Source organism: Anas platyrhynchos, chromosome 13 (genome assembly GCF_047663525.1).
Source record: "Anas platyrhynchos isolate ZD024472 breed Pekin duck chromosome 13, IASCAAS_PekinDuck_T2T, whole genome shotgun sequence".
Classification (NCBI taxonomy): Eukaryota; Metazoa; Chordata; class Aves; order Anseriformes; family Anatidae; genus Anas; species Anas platyrhynchos.
Window position 1 is genome coordinate 103,608 of NC_092599.1, and position 19,718 is coordinate 123,325.

Below are 19,718 nucleotides of genomic sequence, written 5' to 3' on the forward strand. Positions count from 1 at the left end.
TAACTCTAACCCTAGCCCCAGCCCTAGTCCCTAACCCCAACCCTAGTTCCCGAGAACTTCATTTCCCGGTATGCTCCGGGCACCCAACATGGCCTCCCGGAAGTCCAGAGTCCCAGAACTACATTTCCCGGCATGCAAAGGGCACCAAACATGGCCTCCCGGAAGTTCGGAGTCCCAGAACTACATTTCCCCCTATGCTCCGGGCACCAAACATGGCCTCCCGGAAGTTCGGAGTCCCAGAACTACATTTCCCGGTATGCTCCGGGCACCCAACATGGCCTCCCGGAAGTTCGGAGTCCCAGAACTACATTTCCCGGTATGCTCTGGGCACCCAACATGGCCTCCCGGAAGTTCGGAGTCCCAGAACTACATTTCCCGGCATGCTCTGGGCACCCAACATGGCCTCCCGGAAGTTCGGAGTCCGAGAACTGCATTTCCCGGCATGCTCTGGGCACCCAACATGGCCTCCCGGAAGTTCGGAGTCCGAGAACTGCATTTCCCGGCATGCTCTGGGCACCCAACATGGCCTCCCGGAAGTTCGGAGTCCCAGAACTACATTTCCCGGCATGCTCTGGGCACGCAACGCGGCCTACCGCAAGCCTTGTGCCGGAAAACTACACCTACCAGCATTCCCTGCACAGCCGGCACGGCCAATCAGAGGCCGAGTTGTCGAGAACTCCATTTAACAGCACTCCCTGGAACCCTAGCCCTTACCGCCCTTACACAAAAAAGCCGCAAGCCCTAACCCTAAAAATCCTCGAAACCCCTACAGACCTAACCCAAACTATCTACCACGCTAAACCCCTGAAGTCCTATGCCTAAAAGCCCTAACCCAAACACTTAAGACGCTCAAATCCCACACCCACAAAATTAAGATGCTCAAATCCCAAACCCAAAAAAATAGGACGCTCAAATCCCAAACCCCCTTCCGAAAAAGAAAATAAGAAAAATAAATCAAACAAAACAAAAACAACAAAAGGGGTAGACCTGGTGGCATCTGCCCTATAACCCTGCAAAAATCATGAGGGACATAGAACAACAAAGCAAACACACAAAATAACATTGACAGCCTATCCATAAAAGTGCTATAACAATCACCTCCAAAGAGCTTCATGCAATAAATGCACGTACTACTAGATTGGTTTCCTCTAAAATATCGTACAAGACTCTGACCCACGAAAAGAACCCTGCATGTAGCTAACAGAAGAATAAACAAAGCACCGACCCCAAAGAGCAGCCCACGCAGAAGGAGCTCTCTGATAGAACGCCTAGGGCTCGTATAACATTTGGCCCCGCCCAAACCCAATCACCTGGGAAAGAGGAGGGGGCAAAAAACAAGAAAGAGAGCAGGAGCAGCAGCTGTGTTCTTTTATTTATTTTTTTATTTATTTGTCACCTATCCCTAGTTTACAGCATGCGGAGTGCAGACAAAAGAACTGCGGTGTTTCTAGAAGCAAAATTTACCGTATTTTTGCCTCAGCTTTGAACATAGAAAGGACAATACAACCAAGAAAGTAAATGAAATATTTTCAACGGGAATTAGCACGAACCTTTCATTTACATATGAAGAAAAATCTAGGAGCGTAGGAAATTACACATCAAAAAAAAAAAAAGACGTAATAAGCAACGCGCGTGCACGGCCCCCGGCCGCCTGCAGTACTCGTTTTCCACAGCAGGTGGCGGCAGAGGGGCGCCCTCGGGCGTCACCGGGCATGAGCTCCCCCCGGCCGCCTGCAGTACCCGTTTTCCACCAGCAGGGGGCGGCAGAGGGCGCCCGCGGGCGTCACCGCGCATGCGCGCCCCCCGGCCGCCTGCAGTACCCCTTTTCCACCAGCAGGGGGCGCCCTAACCCTAACCTAACCCGAACCCCAACCCTAATGGCGTCCCCCCGACAACCGCACCCCGCACATATGGTTCCCCCCTCATTTTGGTTCCCCCCCCGGTGCGCCCCGCAAATGCGTGCCCCCGGAAACAGCACCCCGCACATATGGTTCCCCCCTCATTTTGGTTCCCCCCCCCGGTGCGACCCGCAAATGTGTCCCCCCGGAACACGCACCCCGCACAATTGGTTCCCCCCTCATTTTGGTTCCCCCCGGTGCACCCCGCAAATGCGTCCCCCCGGAAACAGCACCCCGCAAAATTGGTTCCCCCCTCATTTTGGTTCCCCCCCCCGGTGCGACACGCAAATGTGTCCCCCCGGAACCCGAACCCCGCTCATTTGGTTCCCCCCTCATTTTGGTTCCCCCCCCCCCAGTGCGCCCCACAAATGCGTCCCCCCGGAAACAGCACCCCGCTCATTTGATTCCCCCTCATTTTGGTTCCCCCCCCCGGTGCGACCCGCAAATGTGTCCCCCCGGAACCCGAACCCCGCACACTTGGTTCCCCCCTCATTTTGGTTCCCCCCCCCGGTGCGCCCCACAAATGCGTCCCCCTGGAAACAGCACCCCGCTCATTTGGTTCCCCCCTCACTTTGGTTCCCCCCCCCGTGCGCCCCGCAAATTTGTCCCCCCTGCAACCGCACCCAGCACACTTGCTTCCCCCCTCATTTTGGTTCCCCCCCGGTGCGCCCCGCAAATGCGTGCCCCCGGAAACAGCACCCCGCTCATTTGGTTCCCCCCTCATTTTGGTCCCCCCCGGTGCGCCCCACAAATGCGTGCCCCCGGAAACAGCACCCCGCTCATTTGGTTCCCCCCTCATTTTGGTTCACCCCCCGGTGCGCCCCGCAAATGCGTGCCCCCGGAAACAGCACCCCGCACACTTGGTTCCCCCCTCATTTTGGTTCCCCCCCGGTGCGCCCCACAAATTTGTCCCCCCGGAAACAGCGCCCCGCTCATTTGGTTCCCCCCTCATTTTGGTTCCCCCCCCCCGGTGCGCCCCGCAAATGCGTGCCCCCGGAAACAGCACCCCGCTCATTTGTTTCCCCCCTCATTTTGGTTCCCCCCCCCGGTGCGCCCCGCAAGTGCGTCCCCCCGGAAACAGCACCCCGCACACTTGGTTCCCCCCTCATTTTGGTCCCCCCCGGTGCGCCCTGCAAATGTGTCCCCCCGGAACCCGAACCCCGCACACTTGGTTCCCCCCCCCTTGGGGTCTCCCCAAGCCCCATGGACCCCCCCCCCCTTGGTCCCCCCCCCCATTTTGTCCCCCCCCCAGTCCTACCCGTGCCCGCAGCAGCCGCTCGCGCTCCGCCAGCGCCTCCTGCACCCGACGCTGCATCTCAGCCAGGTGGAGGCAGGCGCTGGGGGGGGGAATAAATTGGGGGGGGGTCAATTTGGGGGGGTCTGGGGGCGCATTTAGGGGGCGGAGGGGACTGGTTCTCACCTGTAGAACTCGGCGTCGAGCCCCCCTGGGGGCAGCTGCAGGGCCAGGATGCCTGGGGGGGTGCGGGGGGGGACATGTCAGCACCCCCCAGACCGAAACCCCAAAACCGCTGCCGTTGACCCCAAGGTGGCTGCTTGTGACGCCGGTAGGGCCACCGGGCGCCCCGCGGGCCACTGGGAGCGGAAGACGGGCATGAAGCTGCCGGTGGACGGCGGCCACGCTAAAATGCTAGGTCAGCCGCGCGTTGGGGCTCTGGGGGGGGGGGGCACCCCATAGGGTCACAACCCCCCCAAAACCCCCCGGCCCCATAGAGACCCCCCCCAGCCCCACAGATCCCACCCCAAACCCTGTAGGTGCTCCCCCAAACCCTACAGGCACCTTCTCCAGATGTTCCCCACAACCTCCCAGCCCCACAAGTACCCCCCCCTTGGCCCCATACAGCCCCCCCCCAGCCCCATATGGCCCCCCCACCTTGCAGGCCGCCCGCCCGTGGTCGTAGTACACCTCCTCTATGGCCTGGAAGTAGATGACGCCCTTCAGCTTTGTCTCCTCCTTGTCTGGGGGGGGGCAGAGATAGGGGGGTCACCCCATGGAACCACCTAACCCCCGACCACCCAACCCTGACCCCCCAAACCCCCAACCCTAACGGATCTAACCCTAACCCCCCAACCCTAACCCCCTAACCCTAACAACAGATATAACCCCCACCTTAACCCCCGACCCCCTTACCCCCCAACCCCCACCCGGCACGCTCTGGGCACCAAACATGGCCTCCCAGAAGCCCGGTGCCAGAAAACTACGCCTACCAGCATTCCCCAGGCAGATGGCTTGACCAACCACAGGCCGAGTGTTCGAGAAATACATTTACCAGCACTCACTGGAACCCAAGCACTTACTGCCCTTTCAAAATAGACTCAAGCCCTAACACTAAAAAACTTCGAAACCCCTACAGGCCTAATCCAAACTGTTTACCACACTAAACCCCTGAAGTCCTATGCCTAAAAGCCCTTAGGACACTTAGGACGCTCAAAACCCAAACCCAAAACAATAGGATTCTCAAAGCCCTAAACAACAAGATTAGGACGCTTAAAGCCGTAACCCCAAAATTAAGATGCTCAAAACACAAAGCCAACCCAAAACACTAGGATGCTCAAAACCCTTACTCAAAACATCAGGATGCGCAAAACTCTAACCCAAAAATTCAGATGCTTAACACCCAAAGCCCTAACACAAAACATTAGGACGCTCAACACCGTAACCCAAAAAATTAGGACGCTCGAAACTCTAACCCTGGAGAACCGAACCTGAAAAAAAAAAAAAAAAAAAAAAAAGGATCTTAACACACTAACCCTAAATAACTGACCAAAAATAAAACCCTAGGACCCTAACCCTAAAAAACATAGCAACACTCCATCCCAAAAAAAACTCTAAAACCCTAACACGCTAACCCTGAAACCCTTAAAACCCTGTTAAAACTCCAACCCAGTTATACACCAGTTACCTCCCTTAAAGGATATAGAGGAGCTCTCTCAGATACGGCAGTCCTACTTCTCATGAATGCATCCTTTAGGTGAGGAGGGGGAGAAGTAAAGCAAAGAACAACTCACGGGTTGAGATCAGGATAGTTTAATTAAATGGAAATAATTATAATAATTAAATAAAGACTACCATGAACTAAACAATTTAACTAAGGGGAAATAAAAAGGGAAAGGGGAAAAGGGAGGGGAAAAGGGAAAATAAAAAGAAGGGACGAAAACAAACAAACAAAATAAATGAAAGCTATATGGAAGTGCAGAGGAAAGAAATTGCTCTCTACTTGCCACAAATGAGCGATGATTGACCACGTCCTTGATGCAAGGCCTCAACGCACGCAGCCGGTGTTCGAGAGGAGGACCGACGTCTTCTCAACGAGAGCCCACCCCTCCCCTCTTCTTCCTGTTTCCACCTTTTATTGCTGAGTGTGACATCCCATGGTATGGAATATCCCTTGGATTGGTTTAGGTCAGCTGCCCTAGTGATGTTTCTCTCCTCGCTTTTTGCCCATCCCCTAGGAGGGCCCAATGCTGTGCCACTGCTGCTCAGCAGTAGACACAACACTGGTGTGATAACACTGCTGTTCCAGCTACAACTGCAGAGTACGGCACTGTATGGGCTGCTGCTGGGAAAGTTAACATTCCAGCCAGACCCAGTACACCACCAGAGGTGGATTGTTACGATATGGAGACGGTAGGTTATCCAACGGCTCCCGTTTATTATCTTTTTATTTTTCCTGTTCTTCTTCTTCTTCAAAATTTCTTACCTGCTTTTAGTGTAAATATTAAGGCCGTAAAAGGACATGAAGTCCTCCTGATCCATAATCCTGCATCATCACTTTCTTCCCGGCAGAAAGGTTCCTTCGAATTAACATGTGTATTTAAGGCCCGACAAATACAGTCTTCAAAGAATCCAAAAACGGGCCCAAAGACATGCGGTCTTAAAAGCTCCTTTGGCCATTCTATCACACAAGACTGGACCCTTTTTTATTTACTTTTTACGTTTCTGGGGCCTCTCTCGTTCCAGTTTCTAATCGTTATTCCTAATGGACTTTCTGCTGGTATGTCTGGTAATTTGCTTCCTTTCTTCTGGTCCCTGGTCTTCGGTTTTGTCTCACCCATCTAGGAATGTTACTCTGGCAATTCCCACAGCCCTTGGTTACCTTAATAAGAGTGTCTTAAAGAGGATTTAAGATCTATCACCCACCCACAAAGCCTATAGGAATCCCTTCGGTCCTTCACCGGCCAAGTCCCCCGCGGGAGATTGGAACCGTGGTAAAGAAGACCTCCACAATCGCTTCGGAACTAAATTCCGTCTCAGTCACACTCTTACACACACAGGCAACCAAAACCCATCCAACAGAACAGTATACGCTTTAAACACTTACGACTCCATTGTCTTCATTCAGATCTTCACACGCAGAATTACGGGCAAAATATAGTGCTGCAGCCAGCAAGGGAGCTGAAAAAAAAATCAAAACCTTAGCTTACCTTTATTCAGGTTCGAGATGCCATTAGTCCCGACCAGACTTGAACAGCAGCCACCAAATGCTGGGGCGCCTCTCCTAGATCAAATAAGAATTCAGGAACCAAAGCCCTCCCGGACAAGCCCCCTGGTGTCATACATGACTGGGTCCCAAACTGGATTGCAATTAAATTTTACAATTTTTTAAATAAATAGAGGTAAACGAGAAGTTGCTCGCAAACAGATATACTGTGCCAGATGCCCTTCAGCAAGTGCCCAGAGGCAGACCGGATGTCTTCACCAACACAGTCCAGACAATGTATTAGTACACCCATGCACTGCCACGTTAATCACTAACTGCCAGGCAGGACAGCTCCAGACCAAACACATACACGCACAGGCACGCCACAAACGCTACAAACAAAACACACAACACAAGGCACAAGAAAAAGTGACCCCCAAAAAGAAAGCCCTACAGCAACAGCAAGTCAGATACAGGTGCTCTGCACCAGACCCCAGGAGAGACTCAAATGTCACGACACGCGACTGGAAGCAACTGCCAGAACTGGGATGATGGAGGCCTAAAAAGCCTGCCTTCAAGACAAGAGACCAGAAGGATGGGGACTGAAAACCCCCTAAGACGACACTTAGGAAATCAATTCCCAAGCAAGAGCTCCTGATGCGGCCCAGATGACTTCTGCAAGAGTGAGGATGGAAACAGATGCGATCTCAAACCAAATATAATGCACAAGACCTGAAACAGATCTGCACTTTCAAGCACTTCTTGTCTTGCAGTCGCTGCTTGACCAGAGTCATGATGACCAAACAAGCATTGAGGCCCTTCAGCACAGCTACCAAGTCGCCTGTCTAGTCAGTCCAATCTAAAAAGCCAGGAGGATATCAAGACCCGAGAAGCACAGAACAGACACTGCAGAAGCAACACTACAAGACAGACGAACAGAAGGAAACTGTCCTGCCTGGCGCACGCACGCTACAAAATAATCCCGCTGCTTCTATTAGCCTGGTGACCCAGCCACAAGCAGCCTGAATGTGACGACCCAGCCTGAAACACCCTCACAGTGGCACCAAGTCTATTCAGCCAGCTGGCTCCATGCTGCTCTGGCTCCCAGCTCCCATTAGTCACTCCAAATATGCAAATACCAGGTGCCCCCCAACTTAGCTCTCAGGTTGCTGGATGGTAAAGTCCCTCCGCCTCAAGAAATACACAGGCACTGATTGTCATCTTAGTCAATTGCCAGGCTCATCATCAGCTGCAAAAACAGAGAAACAGCATTCACTAGGACACTGGCCCCTTTGCTCACCTTCTCCACAATGCTGACTACTGCTGATGCAACATACGATTGTGCTCACCTGTTCCTCTCTGAGACCAAGCTCCAATAGTGCAGCCAGTATCATCCACACCACCTGGGAAAACAAAGGGATTAAATGTTCGTTGCATTCACAACAAGTCAACCAATGGTGTTTTATTTTGTTGTTCATTTGTGTGTGTGTGTTTGGTATTTTTTTTGTTTGCCTGTTTGTTTTTTTTTTGGGGGGGATCTGCTTTAGCTCAACAGAATGCAGAGTGCAGACGAGACCTGAGGTGTTCCTAAAAGCAACAATCCCCATGCTTTTGCTGAAGCTTTGAATATTAAAAGGACAATACAACCCAGCAAGTAACTGAAACTTTCTTAATTGGTATTAGCTCAAATTTTATTATTATTTTTAAACTTAGAAAGAAAAATCCAGGATCAGAACAGATTATACACCAACAAAATCAATTCCATTCCATCCCCAGAAAAAAATCACATACTCTCATCCCCTCCTGTACCTCAGCCGCTTGCCTGCCCCACATAGCAGATGCTTCCATCTGTTCTCATTAGCCACTTACAGCACTTCTAAAAGGCAAACTGGAATTTTACTCTATTGAACGAAGGAAAATAACTGCAGTAACAACCGCACCCCAAAAATAACAGCTACCTCAGCTTATCACGCATCAGAGTCACTGCAGAGGCAGCTCGGGTCGAGACGTCCTGCACTGCGCACTGCACGCTGCATTTCAACATGAACAAAGGAAAGACACAGGCAGAAGATAAACATTCAGCTGCCAGCGGTAGCACCCATCCCTCAACAACATAAGCGACCCCAGCTTTACTTTTATCCTTTCAAAACAGCACTCCACTTGCCTCTATACTTGCAAATTAGGTCCAAGCTTGAAAGGAGCGGCCACCATCATCCACAACACCTGGGAACACAAAAGGACAAAACGACCACTGTGCTTGCAAGCAACCACCTGCCACACTGCTCCTCTATCCCAAACGGCCTCACCTCCGACCCTCACAGAGAAACACCTGAGCGTCTTCGCTTCGGATAAGGCACAACCAGGCTGGCAACACTCACCTTCCCTCAGAGCTCCATCACAGGAGGATATCCCTTCCCTGTCCACGACTGCACAAAGCACCTGCAGAGACAAGGGAAAAGCACACTCTGAGGCACCTCACAGCCACAGCGTACCTGCTGCAAGACCTCTCTCTTCCCAGCTCCGGTACTTCTGCTGCTCACCAGCTCTAACTCAGATTCTTCACTCACAGCGCCACAGCAAACTCTGCCCAGGCCACACAACACACACTACACAGGCTACATTGCCTAAGACACACAAGCTGGAACGTTCCCACCCAACAATCAGTCGCATCACACAGGAAGGCTGCCGTACTCTCCGAGAAACCAAACCTACCAGTCCTGAGGAGCTCCCCACCTCCTCCTGCCAACCACACTCAGCACACACACTATTTACTGCTCAGAAAAACAGAAACTTAAAACATACACACACAAAAAACAACTGAGCTCCACAAATGCCAAAAAGACATGCACACACAGCAGCCTCGGCAGGGATAATCAAACTTACCCTTTGCAGATGAAAGAGGTAACTCTGATACATCGCTGCTCAGTCTCTTGGCAATGCTGCATCTACCCTGCCAAGAAACATGTAGCATGAAATGAAGCTGGTTTTAGTCCTCTGGAAAATTACAGAAGTACGTCTATGCATCTAGAGAATAAATTTAGCTCAAAAACAGAAGAGCATGCCACCATCCCAAAAAACAGTGAGCCAGCAGCCTCTACTAAATATCTCTCTATTAAGTGAATTCCAAGCACTTAAAAATTCTAGAAATCTATAGACTCCAGCCTGCCTAGAGAACCCTGCAACTGACTAAAGGAAAAACAAAGCACTTACCCCAAGGAGCAGCCCAGGCAGAAGGAGCTCTCTGATGGCATGCCTGGGGCTGATATACCATTTGGCCCCGCCCAGCACCCAAACCCAATCACCTGGAAAAGGGGAGGGGCAAAGCACAAGGAAGTAGAAAGAAAGCAGGAGCAGCAGCAGTTGGTTTTCGTTTTCTTTATTATTATTTTTTTAAATCTGCTTTACTTGAACAATATGCAGAGAGCAGACAAGAGACCTGGGGTGTTTCTAGAAGCAACAATCCCCATGCTTTTGCTGCAGTTTTTAACATTGAAAGGACGACACGACCAGGCCAGTAACTGGAACTTTCTCAAATGGAATTAGCTCAAACAGGTTCATCATCACTTGCAAAAACAGAGAACCAGCATTCACTAGCACGCCAGCCCTGATACCCACCTCTTGGACAACGCTCACTACTACTGATGCAACATACAGTTGTGCAATACCTCTCTGTTCAAAACTCCTTTACCTCAGCTGCTCAGTAGCTCCACAGGACAAATGGGCCCGGGCGGCGCCGCGCCGAAATGGGCCCGGGCGGCGCCGCGCCGAAATGGGCCCGGGCGGACTTATTCTGCAGAGAAGAAGAAGGTGAGCCTGCTCACTCTCTAGGCACTACTGCACTCATGCGGTCAAGAGACATTACCCCACTGTTTCCCAAAAACAACTACCTGGAAACCCGTAATAAACATACTTCTAGTATGTCAATTCAAGGACAAAGTCTAGAAGGCTGCAAGGTCTAAAGACTCGACAGACAGAAAACACACAGGCAAAAGCTCCAGAAATATAACAAACTGTCCCTAAACTTCAAACAGACTACCCCTTACATGCCCACTGCTGCCATTTTCAGATACACGCTCACACAGGGAGCTTCGATGATACATTTCTCCTAAACCCTGCTGCATCACTTTAACAGCAAGGTTGTAACTTTGATAATATTTGACATGCAGGCAAAGACTCACAGAAAGCCCCGTAATTCTGCAAAAATCAGAAGGGACCCAGAACCACAAAGCAAACACACAAAGTAACATCACCATACTATCCGTAAAACTGCCATAATAACTACTCACCTGAGGAAGAGCTGCGTGCAATACAGGCACCTACTACTACTACTAGATTGCTTTACAATGACAGATCCTACCAGTTGCCACCTCAAAAAGATATGCGTACCGGTTTCTACTTCAAAACGCATCAGTCCATAGGCTCTGACCCACCTAAAGAACCCTCCAAACAACTGAAGGAAAAACAAAGCACTTACCCCAAAGAGCAGCCCAGGCAGAAGGAGCTCTCTCATGGCATACGTGCAACTCAGCTACCATTACCTCCCACATGGAACCTGAAGCTAATCACCTGGGAAAGTGCAGGAGGAAAGCACAAAAAAAAGCAGGAAGAGGAGGAGCAGCAGCTGTGGTTTCTTTATTCATTTATATGGCTTAGCTCAACAGCATGCAGAGTGCAGAAAGGAGAACTGGGGCGTTTCTAGAAACAAAAATCCCCACGCTTTTGCTGCAGCTTTGGATATTAAAAGGACAAAATGACCAAGCAAGTAGCTGATTTTTTTTTCCCCATCTGGAATTATCTCAAGCTTTTATTTACATAGAAAGAAAAGTCTAGGAGCAGAACTGATTACATGCCAAAAAAAACAATTCAATTCCATTCCACTTGCAGGAAAAATCACTTACTTCAGTAAGCTATCTGCGAACCAAAAGGCTATGCTGATGGGTTAAAACACACTACAGAACGCTGGGTCCAGGCCCTCCGCTGCACTGAATTAAAACCCATCCCTACACTCACCAAGGCGCAACCCCAACACAAACACAGAAACATCATTACAGCTTCAACACAGTTTTGGGAACTGCTGGAAAGCATGCTTCATACTCAGCGAGGCGTGCTCACGCTACACAGGACAGGGCTTCGGGCACCTCTTACCTACCGAAGACGACCACCATCAGCACCTGCTTTGTTCCGATTCTAAAGACTAACATCACAGCCCACGTTGCCTGGGACACCTGATAAACAGAAGAGAAAGCAGCCATACCCTTTTCAAGCCATCCCTGCACGTGTCGCTCCTTGATCATCTGCAACCTCTTCTCAAATCCTCAGCCACTTCTGTGGAGAGCCTGTCATGGCACCTGCAAAGCAAGACGGATACCCTTCGCACTCACCTCGTGCTACTTGGCTGTTCTGCTCCAATCCAGCCCGCCCTTCTCGTGCTGCTCTTCAGAGTGCAGCTTGGCCCCACTGAGCCTGTGCGAGACACCTGCAAAAGAGAAAGAAAAGCATAGGCTGAAGCAGCATCCAAAGCCACAGCACAGCTGGGACAGTTACTCTCAGCTGCTGCCTTACCTCGGCCCCCTCACCTGCCCTCGAGGAAGATGATTCCATCTGCTCTCTTAGGCCAGCTACAACACACCTCCGAAATATAAACAGGATTTTTACTGTACTTTGTGTAGTTAAGTAACTGCAGTGACAACTGCACCCCTAAAGTAACTGCTACATCTTTTCATCGCTCAACTTGCCAAAAGCAGCTCTGGTCATCAAGTCCCGTGTTGTACACTGTGTTTCAGCTTTAACAACTGAAAACAGACACAAGATAATCATTCAGCTGCCAGCATTAGCACCCATCCCTCCACAACAAAAGGGACCCCTTTTACAATATTATCATTTCGAAAAAGTAGCCCCCTTGCCTCAGCACCTCAGAAGTAGATCAAGCCAGTCACCGAGTTGCCTACCGAGTGCTGAACAGTTCCAGAAGGAGCTCTTTCCTGTGACAGGTTCCTCCTAGGGTTTACACTCTACTGGGGACAGGAAAGAAATAAAAATAAACATTTCAAAACCCCGTATCTGTAAGCTATCAAGATTCGACAGACCTCCTCAAGCACACCGTTCAAGCGCTATGCGAGCAGCTGCTCACAAGCAGCTCAACTCTCCCACCCCCCCATCTGCCAAACATCAGAGATGACCGTGCCAGCTGCCCTTCAGTACGTGCCCAGAGGCAGACTGGATGTCTTCGCCAACACAGTCCCATCAATGTATTAGTACACCCATGCACTGCCACATTAATCACTAACTGCCAGGCAGGACAGCTCCAGACCAAACACGTACACGCACAGGCACGCCACAAACACTACAAACAAAACACACAACACTAGGCGCAAGAAAAAGTGACCCCCAAAAAGAAAGCCCTATGGCAACAGCAAGTCAGAACAGGTGCTCTGCACCAGACCCTACGAGAGACTCAAATGTCACGACACGCGACTGGAAGCAACTGCCAGAACTGGGATGATGGAGGCCTAAAAAGCCTGCCTTCAAGACAAGAGACCAGAAGGATGGGGACTGAAAACCCCCTAAGAAGACGCTTAGGAATTCAATTCCCAAGCAAGAGCTCCTGATGCAGCCCAGATGACTTCCGCAAGAATGAGGATGGGAACAGATGTGATCTCAAACCGAGTATGATGCACAAGACCTGAAACAGATCTGCACTTTCAAGCACTTCTTGTCTTGCAGTCGCTGCTTGATCAGAGCCACGATGACAAAACAAGCATTGAGGCCCTTCAGCACAGCTACCAAGTCGCCTGTCTGGTCAGTCCAGTGTAAAAAGTTAGGAGGATATCAAGACCCGAGAAGCACAGAACAGACACTGCAGAAGCAACACTACAAGACAGACGAACAGAAGGAAACTGTCCTGCCTGGTGCACGCACTCACGCTACAAAATAATCCTGCCTCTTCTATTAGCCTGGTGACCCAGCCACAAGCAGCCTGAACGTGACACAGCCTGAACCACCCTCACAGTGGCACCAAGTCTATTCAGCCAGCTGGCTCCATGCTGCTCTGGCTCCCAGCTCCCATTAGCCACCCCAGATATGCAAATACCAGGTGCCCCCCAACTTAGCTCTCAGGTTGCTGGATGGTAAAGTCCCTCCGCCTCAAGAAATGCACAGGCACTGATTGTCATCTTAGTCAATTGAAGGCTCATCATCAGCTGCAAAAACAGAGAAACAGCATTCACTAGGACGCCAGCCCCATTGCTCACCTTCTCCACAATGCTGACTACTGCTGATGCAACATACGATTGTGCTCACGTGTTCCTCTCCGAGTCCAAGCTCCAACAGTGCAGCCAGTATCATCCACACCACCTGGGAAAACAAAGGGATTAAATGATCGTTGCGTTCACAAGAAAAAAACACTATTGGGTTATTTGTTGTTGTTGTTTGTGTGTGTGTGTTTCTTGTTTTTTTGTTGTTGTTTTTTTTTGAAATCTGCTTTTGCTCAACAGCATGCAGACAAGAGAACTGGTGTGTTTCTAGAAGCAACAATCCCCATGCTTTTGCTGCAGCTTTGAATATTAAAAGGCCAATACGGCCCAGCAAGTAACTGGAAATTGCTTAACTAGAAATAGCTCAAACATTATTTTTTTTTTTATGTAGAAAGAAAAATCTAGGTGCAGAACAGATTATATGCCAAAACAATCAAACACCAAACAATCTTCCTTTCAGATAACGGATGACCAGGCTGACAACACAAACCTTTCCTCAGAGCTTCGTGACATGAGGATTTCCCTTCCCTCTCCACAACTGCACAAAGCACCTGCAAAGACAGGAGAAAAGCACACTCTGAAGCACCTCACAGCCAGTGTACCTGCTGCAAGACCTCTCTCTTCCCAGCTCTGTTACTTCAGCTGCTCACCAGATCTAACTCAGATTCTTCGCTCACAGCACCACTCCAAACTCTGCCCGGGCCACACAACACACACTACACAAGCTACATTGCTTAAGACACACAAGCTGGAACATTCCCGCCCAACAAAGAGTCACATTGCACAGGAAGGCTGCCGCATATTCCTAGAAACCAAACCTACCAGTCCTGAGCAGCTCCCCACCTCCTCCTGCCAACCACACTCAGCACACACACTATTTGCCCATCAAAAAAAAAAACAAAAACTTAGAACATACACACACACACAAAAAAAAAAAAAAAACAACTCAAATCCACAAATGCCAAAAAGACATGCACACACAGCAGCCACGGTAGGGGTAATCACAGACTTACTCTGCAGATAAAAAAGGTGACTCTGATACAACTCTGCTCAGTCTCTTGATAATGCTGCATCTATGCTGTCAAGCCACAGGTAGCATGCAGTCAAGCTGGTTTTAGTCCTTTAGAGAATTACACAAGTGTGTTTATACATCTAGAGATTAAAATATAGCTCAAAAACAGAAGAGTATCCCACCATCCCAAAAAAAACAGTGAGCCTGCAGCCCCTACTAAATATCCCTCTACTAAGTGAATTCCAAGCACTTAAAATCCAGAAATCCATAGGCTCCAGCCTGCCTAGAGAACCCTGCAACTGACTGAAGGAAAACCAAAGCACTTACCCCAAAGAGCAGCCCAGGCAGAAGGAGCTCTCTGATGGCATGCCTGGGGCTCATATAGCATTTAGCCCCGTCCAGCACCCAAACTCAATCACCTGGGAAAGGGGAGGGGCAAAGCACAAGAAAGTAGGATGAGAGCAAAAGAAGCAGCTGTGGTTTTTTTTCCTTTGTTTTTTAAAATCTGTTTTATCTCAAAAAAATTCAGAGAGACCTGTGGTGTTTCTAGAAGCAAATATCCCCTTTTGCTTTTGCTGCAGCTTTTAATGTTGAACTGATAATGTCACCAAGCAAGTAACTGAAACTACTTCAGCTGGAATTAGTTTAAACACGCTCACCGTCATCTGCAAACACTGAGAACCAGCATTCACTAGCCCTAACCCTAACCCCTGACCCTAACCCCAACCCTCAACCTTAACTCTAACCCTAGCCCCAGCCCTAGTCCCTAACCCCAACCCTAGTTCCCGAGAACTTCATTTCCCGGTATGCTCCGGGCACCCAACATGGCCTCCCGGAAGTCCAGAGTCCCAGAACTACATTTCCCGGCATGCAAAGGGCACCAAACATGGCCTCCCGGAAGTTCGGAGTCCCAGAACTACATTTCCCCCTATGCTCCGGGCACCAAACATGGCCTCCCGGAAGTTCGGAGTCCCAGAACTACATTTCCCGGTATGCTCCGGGCACCCAACATGGCCTCCCGGAAGTTCGGAGTCCCAGAACTACATTTCCCGGTATGCTCTGGGCACCCAACATGGCCTCCCGGAAGTTCGGAGTCCCAGAACTACATTTCCCGGCATGCTCTGGGCACCCAACATGGCCTCCCGGAAGTTCGGAGTCCGAGAACTGCATTTCCCGGCATGCTCTGGGCACCCAACATGGCCTCCCGGAAGTTCGGAGTCCGAGAACTGCATTTCCCGGCATGCTCTGGGCACCCAACATGGCCTCCCGGAAGTTCGGAGTCCCAGAACTACATTTCCCGGCATGCTCTGGGCACGCAACGCGGCCTACCGCAAGCCTTGTGCCGGAAAACTACACCTACCAGCATTCCCTGCACAGCCGGCACGGCCAATCAGAGGCCGAGTTGTCGAGAACTCCATTTAACAGCACTCCCTGGAACCCTAGCCCTTACCGCCCTTACACAAAAAAGCCGCAAGCCCTAACCCTAAAAATCCTCGAAACCCCTACAGACCTAACCCAAACTATCTACCACGCTAAACCCCTGAAGTCCTATGCCTAAAAGCCCTAACCCAAACACTTAAGACGCTCAAATCCCACACCCACAAAATTAAGATGCTCAAATCCCAAACCCAAAAAAATAGGACGCTCAAATCCCAAACCCCCTTCCGAAAAAGAAAATAAGAAAAATAAATCAAACAAAACAAAAACAACAAAAGGGGTAGACCTGGTGGCATCTGCCCTATAACCCTGCAAAAATCATGAGGGACATAGAACAACAAAGCAAACACACAAAATAACATTGACAGCCTATCCATAAAAGTGCTATAACAATCACCTCCAAAGAGCTTCATGCAATAAATGCACGTACTACTAGATTGGTTTCCTCTAAAATATCGTACAAGACTCTGACCCACGAAAAGAACCCTGCATGTAGCTAACAGAAGAATAAACAAAGCACCGACCCCAAAGAGCAGCCCACGCAGAAGGAGCTCTCTGATAGAACGCCTAGGGCTCGTATAACATTTGGCCCCGCCCAAACCCAATCACCTGGGAAAGAGGAGGGGGCAAAAAACAAGAAAGAGAGCAGGAGCAGCAGCTGTGTTCTTTTATTTATTTTTTTATTTATTTGTCACCTATCCCTAGTTTACAGCATGCGGAGTGCAGACAAAAGAACTGCGGTGTTTCTAGAAGCAAAATTTACCGTATTTTTGCCTCAGCTTTGAACACAGAAAGGACAATACAACCAAGAAAGTAAATGAAATATTTTCAACGGGAATTAGCACGAACCTTTCATTTACATATGAAGAAAAATCTAGGAGCGTAGGAAATTACACATCAAAAAAAAAAAAAGACGTAATAAGCAACGCGCGTGCACGGCCCCCGGCCGCCTGCAGTACTCGTTTTCCACAGCAGGTGGCGGCAGAGGGGCGCCCTCGGGCGTCACCGGGCATGAGCTCCCCCCGGCCGCCTGCAGTACCCGTTTTCCACCAGCAGGGGGCGGCAGAGGGCGCCCGCGGGCGTCACCGCGCATGCGCGCCCCCCGGCCGCCTGCAGTACCCCTTTTCCACCAGCAGGGGGCGCCCTAACCCTAACCTAACCCGAACCCCAACCCTAATGGCGTCCCCCCGACAACCGCACCCCGCACATATGGTTCCCCCCTCATTTTGGTTCCCACCCGGTGCGCCCCGCAAATGCGTGCCCCCGGAAACAGCACCCCGCACATATGGTTCCCCCCTCATTTTGGTTACCCCCCCGGTGCGACCCGCAAATGTGTCCCCCTGGAACACGCACCCCGCACAATTGGTTCCCCCCTCATTTTGGTTCCCCCCGGTGCACCCCGCAAATGCGTCCCCCCGGAAACAGCACCCCGCACAATTGGTTCCCCCCTCATTTTGGTTCCCCCCCCCCCGGTGCGACACGCAAATGTGTCCCCCCGGAACCCGAACCCCGCTCATTTGGTTCCCCCCTCATTTTGGTTCCCCCCCCCAGTGCGCCCCACAAATGCGTCCCCCCGGAAACAGCACCCCGCTCATTTGGTTCCCCCCTCATTTTGGTTCCCCCCCCCCGGTGCGAACCGCAAATGTGTCCCCCCGGAACCCGAACCCCGCACATATGGTTCCCCCCTCATTTTGGTTCCCCCCCCCGGTGCGACCCGCAAATGTGTCCCCCCGGAACACGCACCCCGCACAATTGGTTCCCCCCTCATTTTGGTTCCCCCCGGTGCACCCCGCAAATGCGTCCCCCCGGAAACAGCACCCCGCTCATTTGATTCCCCCTCATTTTGGTTCCCCCCCCCCGGTGCGACCCGCAAATGTGTCCCCCCGGAACCCGAACCCCGCACACTTGGTTCCCCCCTCATTTTGGTTCCCCCCCCCGGTGCGCCCCACAAATGCGTCCCCCTGGAAACAGCACCCCGCTCATTTGGTTCCCCCCTCACTTTGGTTCCCCCCCCGTGCGCCCCGCAAATTTGTCCCCCCTGCAACCGCACCCAGCACACTTGCTTCCCCCCTCATTTTGGTTCCCCCCCGGTGCGCCCCGCAAATGCGTGCCCCCGGAAACAGCACCCCGCTCATTTGGTTCCCCCCTCATTTTGGTCCCCCCCGGTGCGCCCCACAAATGCGTGCCCCCGGAAACAGCACCCCGCTCATTTGGTTCCCCCCTCATTTTGGTCCCCCCCGGTGCGCCCCACAAATGCGTGCCCCCGGAAACAGCACCCCGCTCATTTGGTTCCCCCCTCATTTTGGTTCCGCCCCCCGGTGCGCCCCGCAAATGCGTGCCCCCGGAAACAGCACCCCGCACACTTGGTTCCCCCCTCATTTTGGTTCCCCCCCCCCGGTGCGCCCCACAAATTTGTCCCCCCGGAAACAGCGCCCCGCTCATTTGGTTCCCCCCTCATTTTGGTTCCCCCCCCCCCGGTGCGCCCCACAAATGCGTGCCCCCGGAAACAGCACCCCGCTCATTTGTTTCCCCCCTCATTTTGGTTCCCCCCCCCCGGTGCGCCCCGCAAGTGCGTCCCCCCGGAAACAGCACCCCGCACACTTGGTTCCCCCCTCATTTTGGTCCCCCCCGGTGCGCCCTGCAAATGTGTCCCCCCGGAACCCGAACCCCGCACACTTGGTTCCCCCCCCCTTGGGGTCTCCCCAAGCCCCATGGACCCCCCCCCCCTTGGTCCCCCCCCCATTTTGTCCCCCCCCCAGTCCTACCCGTGCCCGCAGCAGCCGCTCGCGCTCCGCCAGCGCCTCCTGCACCCGACGCTGCATCTCAGCCAGGTGGAGGCAGGCGCTGGGGGGGGGAATAAATTGGGGGGGGGTCAATTTGGGGGGGTCTGGGGGCGCATTTAGGGGGCGGAGGGGACTGGTTCTCACCTGTAGAACTCGGCGTCGAGCCCCCCTGGGGGCAGCTGCAGGGCCAGGATGCCTGGGGGGGTGCGGGGGGGGACATGTCAGCACCCCCCAGACCGAAACCCCAAAACCGCTGCCGTTGACCCCAAGGTGGCTGCTTGTGACGCCGGTAGGGCCACCGGGCGCCCCGCGGGCCACTGGGAGCGGAAGACGGGCATGAAGCTGCCGGTGGACGGCGGCCACGCTAAAATGCTAGGTCAGCCGCGCGTTGGGGCTCTGGGGGGGGGGGGCACCCCATAGGGTCACAACCCCCCCAAAACCCCCCGGCCCCATAGAGACCCCCCCCAGCCCCACAGATCCCACCCCAAACCCTGTAGGTGCTCCCCCAAACCCTACAGGCACCTTCTCCAGATGTTCCCCACAACCTCCCAGCCCCACAAGTACCCCCCCCTTGGCCCCATACAGCCCCCCCCCAGCCCCATATGGCCCCCCCACCTTGCAGGCCGCCCGCCCGTGGTCGTAGTACACCTCCTCTATGGCCTGGAAGTAGATGACGCCCTTCAGCTTTGTCTCCTCCTTGTCTGGGGGGGGGCAGAGATAGGGGGGTCACCCCATGGAACCACCTAACCCCCGACCACCCAACCCTGACCCCCCAAACCCCCAACCCTAACGGATCTAACCCTAACCCCCCAACCCTAACCCCCTAACCCTAACAACAGATATAACCCCCACCTTAACCCCCGACCCCCTTACCCCCCAACCCCCACCCGGCACGC

The 19,718-nt window shown here is 52.2% G+C and overlaps 4 long non-coding RNA genes across 5 annotated transcripts; all 4 read right to left on the reverse strand.

Annotated features, from left to right (window-relative positions):
* Positions 1 to 3,141: 3,141 nt before the first annotated feature.
* Positions 3,142 to 3,879, reverse strand: LOC140003618 (uncharacterized). The gene is made up of 3 exons (XR_011812570.1): positions 3,790 to 3,879; positions 3,319 to 3,370; positions 3,142 to 3,235 (listed from the first exon to the last, which is right to left on the reverse strand). It is a non-coding gene; the product is annotated as an uncharacterized lncRNA (long non-coding RNA).
* Positions 3,880 to 4,129: 250 nt separating this feature from the next.
* On the reverse strand, positions 4,130 to 15,323 carry LOC119715434 (uncharacterized). 2 transcript variants are annotated; one of them, XR_011812572.1, is made up of 6 exons: positions 14,930 to 15,323; positions 14,604 to 14,710; positions 14,081 to 14,141; positions 7,687 to 7,740; positions 6,239 to 7,586; positions 4,130 to 5,365 (listed from the first exon to the last, which is right to left on the reverse strand). It is a non-coding gene; the product is annotated as an uncharacterized lncRNA (long non-coding RNA). The 2 variants fall into 2 exon arrangements; XR_005262500.2 differs by lacking the exons at positions 4,130 to 5,365; positions 6,239 to 7,586; positions 7,687 to 7,740 and adding exons at positions 10,328 to 10,903; positions 11,592 to 13,536; positions 13,625 to 13,690.
* LOC119718302 (uncharacterized) lies at positions 7,750 to 9,948 on the reverse strand. The gene is made up of 3 exons (XR_005269259.2): positions 9,221 to 9,948; positions 8,716 to 8,776; positions 7,750 to 8,560 (listed from the first exon to the last, which is right to left on the reverse strand). It is a non-coding gene; the product is annotated as an uncharacterized lncRNA (long non-coding RNA).
* A 3,466-nt stretch (positions 15,324 to 18,789) lies between the features above and the next one.
* On the reverse strand, positions 18,790 to 19,527 carry LOC140003614 (uncharacterized). Its single transcript, XR_011812566.1, has 3 exons — positions 19,438 to 19,527; positions 18,967 to 19,018; positions 18,790 to 18,883 (listed from the first exon to the last, which is right to left on the reverse strand). It is a non-coding gene; the product is annotated as an uncharacterized lncRNA (long non-coding RNA).
* Positions 19,528 to 19,718: the final 191 nt, after the last annotated feature.